Source organism: Glycine soja, unplaced genomic scaffold (assembly GCF_004193775.1).
Source record: "Glycine soja cultivar W05 unplaced genomic scaffold, ASM419377v2 tig00008199_1_pilon, whole genome shotgun sequence".
NCBI classification, from domain to species: domain Eukaryota; kingdom Viridiplantae; phylum Streptophyta; class Magnoliopsida; order Fabales; family Fabaceae; genus Glycine; species Glycine soja.
Genome location: NW_021143644.1, coordinates 1 through 10,519, shown reverse-complemented (window position 1 = coordinate 10,519; position 10,519 = coordinate 1). Strand labels below are relative to the sequence as shown.

Sequence of the window (10,519 nt, the reverse complement as noted above, 5' to 3'; positions counted from 1 at the left end):
CTGCAGAAGAACATAGACCACAGACTCTTGCGACAGGTGCAGATGCAGATTTCTGATTCATGGCAAGTTGAGTTACTAGGTTGACCAAGGCATCAAGTTTTCCTTCAAGCTTTTTATTTTCAGTAGATGAAGATGAATCCGTGGCCACCTCATGGACTCCTCTAAGGACAATAGCATCATTTCTTGCACTGAATTGTTGGGAGTTGGAAGCCATCTTCTCAATCAAATTCCTAGCCTCAGCAAGGGTTATATCACCAAGAGCTCCACCACTGGCAACATCAATCATACTCCTCTCCATGTTGCTAAGTCCCTCATAGAAATATTGAAGAACGAGTTGCTAAAAAATCTGGTGATGAGGGCAGCTTGCACACAATTTCTTGAATCTTTCCCAGTACTCATACAAGTTTTCTCCACTAAGTTGCCTGATGCCTAAAATGTCTTTTCTGATGGCAGTGGTCCTAGATGCAGGGAAGAATTTCTCCAAGAACACCCTATTAAGGTCATCCCAGTTGAAAATAGACCTAGGAGCAAGGTAGTATAGCCAATCTTTTGCCACTCCCTCCAGAGAATGAGGAAAAGCCTTTAGAAAGATATGATCTTCTTGGACATCAGGGGGCTTCATGGTGGAACAAACAATACGGAACTCCTTAAGATGCTTATAAGGATCTTCACCTGCAAGACCATGAAACTTGGGCAGCAAATGTATTAGTCCAGTCTTGAGAACATATGGAACACCCTTATCAGGATATTGAATGCACAAGCTTTCATAAGTGAAATCAGGTGCAACCATCTCCCTAAGAGTCCTCTCACGAGGTGGAGGTTGAGCCATGTTCTCAGTATAAAAATTAGTGGTGGAATGCTCAAAATCATAATATTCAGAATCACTAGCAACAGAATACTCAAAATGCACAAAATGATCAGGATGCACACTATGCCTAACTAATCTATGAAAGGTTCTATCTATTTCAGGATTAAAGGGTTGTAAATCACCTGGATTGCCCTAGTCATGCACTATATGCAGCAAATAATGTGTTTCTCAACAAGCACCTAACAAGGGGGTAAAACTACAACTATACTCAAACGGTATCCAAATGAGCTGAAATTTTGTGAGGAACACCCTAAAATCATGAAAAGATAGCACAAAAATTTTCAAACAAAATTCAAAGTCTAACTATGAAAACTACCTAATCAAAATTTAGAAAAATAGGACAATAATACTTGAAAATAAAAGAAAATTTGGTAAACGGATGATTTTTGGAGTTTGGGAGACCCCAACCAGCTAAAGTAGGTTGTCATAGTATGGTAAATTTTTTTCTACCCCAAATGCATATATAATAATAGTCATTCTGATACCCGGAGTAAAAGTTATGGCCGTTTTAAGTTTTGCTAAAAACAAGTTCCCAAAATTTTTGTCTCTCTCAAATACTGCCACACTAAGTGCTCCTGGTATTTTTCACACGCAATATGGATCAAAAGAAGCTACCACACAAAAAATCAGCCAAAATAACAACTCTAACTATCTAAACAAAAATCGCTAATTAAAGTGCAAAATCAGTCGCTAATCACTGTTCAGCACTGTTCACAGCAAAACACAAATCTGAAACAGTCGCTGAATCAGTCGCTAAAAATAGTTGCTAAACAGGGAATGCAACTGAAATGCAAAACAGAACGCTACACAAAATAAGATAACTAAACACTATTATGAACCTTTGGCCACTGCTCCCCGGCAACGGTGCCAAATTTGATCGAGGCCGTACTCGAATCAAATAGACATTAAAAATGTAGTATTTAGGAAGTGATCCTAGGTCGTCTCCCAAAGAGAAATGGTCAACCAAACGTTCATAACAGATAGTAATAAAACAGTAACGAATTGGGGGGTTGTTTGTTTTTGTAAATTAAACAACGAGTAAATTTGAATTAGAAAATATCAGAATTAAAACACGTTGTTTCCCCTTGATTCATAAGCAAGTCTCTTATCTTAGGTTACGAAGATTCATCCTTTATCAGTTCAACCACTTAATCCAACCCTAAATTAAATTACTAAGCGAAATTTAACATAAGGCATTCATTATGTGATTAAGCAACACATACACCAATTAATCATGAACAAAACTGGTCATTAAGCATGAACGTAAATTAAGCGCAGAGACAATTAATTAAGCACTAAGCATGCATGGATTAATAGCAACAAATACATAGTAATTGGTGAAGAGGAAAAACTAATCAGAATTTAGTAGTAATAATAAAACCTCAAAGAGAGCTGTGCTTGATCCTCAAGAGAAAACAACGCTGGAGACTTAGCCTTCCATTAATCAGTAGAAAACGAAATTTTATTGCTATGTGAATAGTAAAAACTAGAATTGCAAAACCTAAAATTATTCTTTCACCCTAAAACGAAAAGTGACTAAAACAAAAGAGAAGACTTAAACTAGACCTTGGTGTTGTTATATAGGTTCTCAGCCCCAAAGCTTACAAATCTGTTTTAAGTCCAAGTCCATAAATAAAATAAAATCTAGATAAGATAAGATAAGATCTAGATGAAATAATATATAGATGAGATAAAATCTAGATAAGATAAGATAAGATCTAGATGAAATAATATCTAGATGAGATAAATATGATAAGATAAAATCTAGATGAAATAATATCTAGATGAGATAAAATCTAGATATGATAAGATAAAATCTAGATGAACTAATATCTAGATGAGATAAAATTTATATAAGATAAGATTTGGTAGAATAAAATAGTCTGCTCTCTTCAAGTCCAAGCCCATTCTGGATTCAAGCCCAATTGCTTATAATTCTCCTGAAATTAAATTAAAAACACAAATTAATCCAGTAGGCCCAAATGATAAAACTGCATAATTAATTTGACAATTAAGACTAATCAGTAATTAAATGGTGACAAAAAGGGTTAAGAAATATGAGAAATGATGACACATCATCCCACTTGAAACAATGTTTGCAAATTAAAATGTTATTAAACATGTTAATACAAACATTCAATTCTTTTCCTATTTAATGTAGAGTCACGTTCAATGTGGAGGCTATGAGTGTGAGTATTATGTGATGCATTGGATGTGGAACATAATTGGCACGGAGTGAAGACTAATTGGAGTCTGGTAAATTATCTATTCCCAAAACATTGACGGCAAAGGGTCATATGTTATTTCTTTTTAAGTCGAAATGATTAATTTTTTCTTTTTCACAGTGTGTAGTGGTCGGTGATGGCACGCCACTAGACATGGAGACGATGACAACATTACATAAAAAATGGGCAGAATATTTTTTAAAACTTAGAAGCATCCAATGTACAAAGCTTTAATTATATGAGATGCAGACATCCACTTTGTGTATTTGATGTATTTGTTTTAAGTGTTATAAACAGTTTTGCTGCTGTAATGATTAATATTTGGCAATAAAAATATAAATGTGTTCATTTCATTTTGGTATGCACCAAAACACTTCAGAATAGGCGTTGTGTTCGCAAACATGCTATATGGAGCAGGAGGCAACAATACAGGACAATGACATTGATGGGTATATTTTTATTTACCAAGTTTGAAGCTTTTTTTTTTTATCAGTGAGTGTCATCTGAAATTTGGCATTTTCTTGTAGGGATTGTTCTCATCTGGTCCTAAAGTGCTTTCCCAAACATTGGCACAACCATAGGTACGGAGCAGAACCTTTCACTTTTGATACTTGATCCATTTATGTCTTGGGTGATCCAATTGTTTGTGGTATTTTGTTTAGGTCTGTACTATTTTCTACCAAGTCTGATACATACGTTGTTTTGTGCTCTGTGCTTTGAATGTTGAAATTTTAAAGTTTGGTTAATGTCATTAGTCAATGAGTATCCCTGCGTTATTATAACTACAGTGTTTGTCTTGGAGTATATGTTTCTATCATGTTTCCCAATAGGTAGTATCATGTGCCTTATTTAATGTAGAAATGTTTTACATCTATGGTGGATCAAAATTAAATGCTTCATCATTTTGCGTAATAATAAGATTTATTTGGGTGAATACTGTGATCTTTCTTACTACTTTTACTCAATTTATACTCTTTTGTCTGAGTTTTGGTTAGGAAATAAGAGCTTCAATTGTTGTTTTCTTATTCTATTTGTTATTGTTGACTCATGGTTGGGTACATCTTTGCTCATGTAAACAAATTGACTTTTGTCAACTTTTGTCCCTGCCATGTCACGAATGTTTGCTTGCTTTGCTTCTCATGTATGTCTCTGCCAGATTCAGCCATGTCTTTGTAGTTTACTGTATTTTAAAACTATCTTTCTGCAACTAAGTATTCCTTCTCCCTGTTCTCAAACAAGGACAAATGAAAACTTAGTTTGTTTACTACACATGCAAAAATATTTTATTTATTATGGTCTAAAACCAATAGCAGAGTCCATAAGGTATTAATTAATTAGTTTACTATAGAATAGCATGTATGTTAATTAGTTTCACGTTTTGCTTTTCTAGAATATTATGATATTCGTAGTCGTGTCTCAAATTAATTAAGCTTTGTCATACCCTAATTTCGTCCGGGGACCTTTGCTTGATGACATGCGACTTTTATTTGGTCCTTGTAAGGTGCTTGGCACCCATCATTAGGCAATTTGTGAAATTCCGGGACATGCCAGAAAACAAAAGAAAATATTGATGCACAATCCGTAAGGTTCCGTGACACACCGGAAATCAAATGGAAGCATCGTTGCACGATTAGTGAGGTTCCGTAACATTCCATAAGTCAAAAAAGGGGATGATTATGTAATCCACAAGGTTCCGTAACATTACGGAAAGAAAACAAGTATCTTTACAAAATTCGTAAGTTTCCGTAACTTTAGGAAAAAGAATCACCAAAAAAAAGGCAGGGGGTGTACTTAGTAAAAATGGGGGTGCAAATAGCAACCAGGCCCACTTGGGCCCTCCAGAAGATTCCTCCAGAAGGATGTTGCTTCTGGAGGAAGCAACCCTGCTCGCCTGGGCGAGCTGGGCGACACGCAGCTCCCCTATTTTGCTATAAATAGGGGAGGAAGTGAGAAGGAAAAGGGTTCAGCCCCTTAGACACTTCTCTCTCTTTCGAATTTGCTTGGAAAAATTGTTTCCGTGAAGAAAATCTAAGCCGAGGCGCTTCCGAAACGTTTCCGTAACGTTTCTGTGAGGAATTTCGTGAAGGTTTCGACCGTTCTTCGACGTTCTTCATTCGTTCTTCATCGTTCTTCGATCTTCAACGGGTAAGTACCTCGAACCAAGCTTTTCGATTCATTCTATGTACCCATGGTGGTCCACATTGTGTTTCGTGTATTTTTATTCTCGTTTCATTTACTTTTTATATCCCCTTTTGACGTGCTTAAGCCATTTTATTTAAGTCATTTCTCGCTTAACCTAAAAATAAAATAAATTTCCACCGATCGTTTGAATTGTATTATCCGTTAACTTCGGTTAAAATGAATTCCGACCGTTCGGTCGTGCCGTAACCACGTTGGAAATCAAAAAAAGAGGTAAAATAATAATATAATAAAAAAAACGTCTTTTAGTAAAATAAAGCAGAAAATCAATCAGACGTTTCTCTTTGGGATTTCTCATTCTTAATTGAATTGACTAATAACTAAAGTGAAACTAAGGCTAAAATCAACTCGCCTAGTCAAGCTCGTCCATAAAAATAGGTTTTTGAAGTTTATCATTTTCATGGTTCAATGCCTTAAAATGATCACCTTTTAAGTAAAAAGAACCACTTGATAAAAAAGAACTACGTAGGTCTGATTTCCTCATCGCAATTGAGGAATACGTAGGAGCAAAGGGAAACACCCTTGTCGACCACAAAAAGAGAAAATATAAAAAGGGTATAAAGGATATAAGGACATAAAAGGGAACATAAAAAATCAAAGTCATGTTTGCACATTCGATTAAAGGCTGCCGTCCCTTGGGACGGACGTGTGGGGTGCTAATACCTTCCCCGTGCGTAAATACAACTCCCGAACCTTTCACTTAAAAGTTCGTAGATCGCGTCTTTCCGGTTTTTCCGACGTTTTCCTCAAATAAACGTTGGTGGGGACTCCGCGCGTATTCCTTTCGTGGAACACGCATCCCGCGAGTCACGCGTCGCCCTCCCGCCGAAGGGTAGGTTGCGACAGTTAGCGACTCCACTGGGGACTATTTTTTAGAGAGTTAGGCCATTTGATCTTGTGCAAATGCTTTACCGTGACTTACTCCTTTGTTGGTTTCCCTTCATTATGTTCTTGTGTATATAAACTCTTTGTTGCTTTTAGTGCATTTTAAAATGTATGCATGAAGTAAATATTTATTCATTTGATGCATTAATAGATTGCTGATTAGTGTAAATTTGTTTTCAATATAAAAAAAAAGTGAGAGGGATCAAACAGGCCGCAAGTTGTTCTTTTCTTCCCACAATCAGCCATAAACAAAGCTGAAAACCGATGACTGTCCTTCGATGATGATTTCACAACAACAATTCAACTCACTATCAAACTTGCAACTCTAGGTACTAAAGCATACAATTAATCTAAGTTTAAGAAACACTTGCTGAAATGTAATAGTGGAACAAAGAGTTGACCAAAATAAACTCCACGGAAACAGAGAAAAAACGCAGAGGCGAACCTACCTTCCCGATTCGCACCGAGTTGGAGAAGTCAAGCTCGGTTGGCTCGACTTCCCAATCACACTTGTTGGCAACGGCGGGCGCCACCGGCTTCGGCTCGAAATGGCTTCCATTTGCCCCTGCCACCATCCATCATCACAGTTTAAATCTCAACAACTTCACTCATAATCCAAGGTTTTAAATATCGGTTGTGATTTCGTCGCGTGTGTTAATATCGAGGCAAATCGCGGATAAATGTGAACCGTTTTTAAAATCTTGATCATCACTGAATACAAAAGTTAGACACAAAAAAAAAAAGAAGAAAGAAAAGAAACTCACAAAAGACAAGCCACCATGCGATTGCAAAAGCTCGATCACATTACTCTTCTTAGCTCCCTCCGCATCCGCCAGAGGCTGTCCAAAATTTCCAAACCTAAATTTCATTCACTCATTTCTTCTTCACAACGAATCATACTATCATACAGTAACAAAAATAATTATAATAAATTAATAATAATAATAATAATTAGGAATGTTATTAGTATGTATGATGATTACGGTGTTTTTCCAGCGATCTTGCGCGTTGACGTCGGCGCCGACTCGATGAGACAGGTGGCGACGTCGATCCAGCCGTGGAGCGACGCACGTGGAGCGGCGTGCGGTTGTCGTAGTCTCTGGCCTTGACGAGCGAGGGATCCCCTGGAGGAGCTTCCGCACAGCTGCGGCGTCGTTTTGGTGCGCGTGCCAGAGTATCAGCGACGTGCGACTCACTCTCTGCTTCTCCTTCTCCTTCTCACTGCTGTGGCTGCTGCTACTACCCGAACTCATCGCTTTCTTCTTCGAACTTGAACCCGAATCGAAGAACGGTTCGGTTTATTCAAGCGTCGGTTACTTCTTCTTCTTCTTCCGCGTTCTATTATAATTTGGTTTTGGTTGGTGTTGGTCCTTTACCTCAACGATATCTTTAATGTCAACTCAGAAACTACTTTTTTCTTCTCGTAATTCGTAAATTTCGTCGGGGGGAATAAAGCGCGTGGGGTATATTATGTGTATATGCTTTGCTTACGCTGTCACAGGGTCACCTTGTCAGTTACCGTTTAACTTTAACTGCTTCAACTGTATCTTAAAAAAAAAAAAGCTTTAACCTCTTCACTGAAACCGGGGATTTACTTGAATGGATAATTTTACTGTTTCACCTTGTCTCATCGTAGTTATGAATCAACGATAATATGCATTTTAATATAATATACGTCACATTAATTATATAAATTACGTAATCCTTACTCATCGAACTTATCACTTGTTTATGAAGTCTCTCTGGACCGTGACGAATGACGACGAAGTTAAAAGATTTGGATTGGAGAGATTTTGGCCTTATCGTTAACTTACTTCTTTCAAACATGCTGTTAGATTTCTATGTGAATTATGGCAAATGGATTTCAGATGCTTTGAATGATGCAGTAGGCAAGTAAACATTTTTTACGCTAGATGTTGCTATTAGATTGTGGTGCTGTTATTGAGGCTTGTAAATGATTTAGTTTTGTTAAGGTGCTTTTACATCAAGATCTGTCTTTTTTTAATTAATTCTGGTACTTTTTAACCATTAAAAATTATAATTTAAATTTTAAAATAAATATTAGCGGTTTTTAAAATCACCCACAATTTTTTTTTTAAATTTCAGCCAGTCATGCATGTTATTACTTAAGAAATATGACATGAATTATTTCAAGAAGATAAAAGTAAACTAACTTTTGCTTCGTGAATGAATTTTTTATCATTTTTTAATCAATATTTTCAATCTTTACATGCCAAGTACCCAATTATTACTTCTTACACTAAAAAGCCTCCCTGGACATTGCATTCATTCAAAGCAGCCGTTTGCTCATTCAATGTATGCTATCATTAATTCAAGGACTTCCTTGAGACAAACCGTAAATATATACTTTTGTGACATATTGAAGGATAGACATAAAAAGTAATTATTTTTATTCATAAAAATTAAAATATGATATTATAAAATTTACAACATTCAAATACTCTGTTCAATTAAGACTCTCTTAATCACAAAAGCAATTATAAATTCCAAGAAGTCAAACCATCCGTTTTGAGCTTTGACTTTTGTAAGTTGCAATAGCAATTAGCAACATCTAACTTTGGAAATGCAAGAACTTGGATTTATCTTTAGTAAAAAGAAATAGATGTTTCACCTGTTTGACCAGAATGCAAACACCGCGAGAATCTTGGTTTTATCATAACTGGCATCTTGCATCGTGTTGCAGTTGACTATTCCTAGGGAGGAAAAATAGTTTCAGAGGAGGATTGGGGAATGGAGTGCATAAAGTATATTAAGGTAGCAGTCAACCAATTACAAGTTGCTTAGTTACCAATTGTTGTTTTCCCTTGCACAATTTGCTTCTTTTTATTAATGTTATAAAATGGAAACATATATAGATTACATATCATATAAGAGAAAATATCTTATATGAAAATAAAATAATTAAATTTAGATCATATAAAAAATATAAATAATTAAATTTAATATCATGTGAATTTTTTTTAAAATCATGTGATTTGTTTACATTAAATTTTAATATTTCATATATGATTATATGATTAATCATCTTATTTTCATGCATGGATATACCAATTATTGCTCTCGGGTCTAATTATCAAGTACATGCTTATGGGGAAAAAAAAACTATAGTCATACATGAAAATAATGCCCACGTCTTATTTCCCTAGCTTGTAAATATCCTTTGCTACTCTAGTGGGATATTTTCGCTAGCGAATGGTGCGATGGGTTTACACGAAAATAATGGAGTTTTCATTTACCAGCTCTATTTTCTGACGCATTTTCATAGAGGATATATTAAAGTAGGAGTTAACTAATGAAATATAAGATTGATTAATAGGTTAAAGAAAGAAAAAAAATCATAAATTTGATTCCTCCAACTATAAAAATTAACAATTAAAATTTATCGATATAAAAAAAGTAGAAGTTGCATCAAATAAAATAATACAATAATAAAATTTCTTCCGTGGCTAATCTTTATTTAGTAATTAATAATGCCCACATTTCTATGATTCAAATTCCTATAGTTAGGGCGTTCTTTCTTAGGTGAGACACGGCTATCAGTCTATCACCTTTATTATAGAAAAAATATGGACCGCAGACTCAGCTCAAATTCTTAATGAAAGCGAAATTATAATTTTCGAAATGTAATCAACCAAGTAAATCAAACCAAATAGTTCAAAGATAACGATCTATTTAATTAAAAATTCATATCAGATTTTTTATTTGTGCAAAATTCTACTGTGTGTTTGGATAAGGCATTCAAAGAAAGTTACGTAATTTGTAAGAGTATTTAAATTATTTTATAATTCTTTTCTTATGTAACAAAAAAAAAAATTGCTATAGAATGCTCGCTCCATCTGGATTTTTCTAGTACATTCCATCTGGATATTTGACGGAGGAGCTTACAAAATCGTATTGAACACGAGAGTTTAAAGAGTTTAATTTTAATAGTGTAAAATTTCTTATATATATTATTATAATTAATTAACAGTTACCATACATATAACTTTTAAATAATTATTATAAAATTAAAAATTTTATTATATACAGTAATTTGTGATTCGAGTAATTTATTATATACAGTAATTTTATTAAAACATTCTAATTAAAGTGAATGTATATTTATATTTATTAATAAACTTTTTTGTTATAAATTTGGATTGTAGCAGCTTCCTTGATAGATAAGGAATTTGTTACTTCATACTAGTATATTTATTTATTTTTCATTTTTTATTTCAAATATCAATTAATTATAGTAGATTTTTTATTTAAAATTATATATCCAAAAAAATGCGTAAAACAAATAATTTATTAAATGATTAACGATACCTTAGGTCTTGGG

The 10,519-nt window shown here is 34.5% G+C and overlaps 1 non-coding gene across 1 annotated transcript; it reads left to right on the top strand.

The window, feature by feature from the left end:
- The first annotated feature begins 344 nt into the window (after positions 1-344).
- Positions 345-451, top strand: LOC114404212. The gene has a single exon (XR_003664858.1). It is a non-coding gene; the product is annotated as a small nucleolar RNA R71 (small nucleolar RNA).
- The last annotated feature ends 10,068 nt before the right edge of the window (positions 452-10,519 follow it).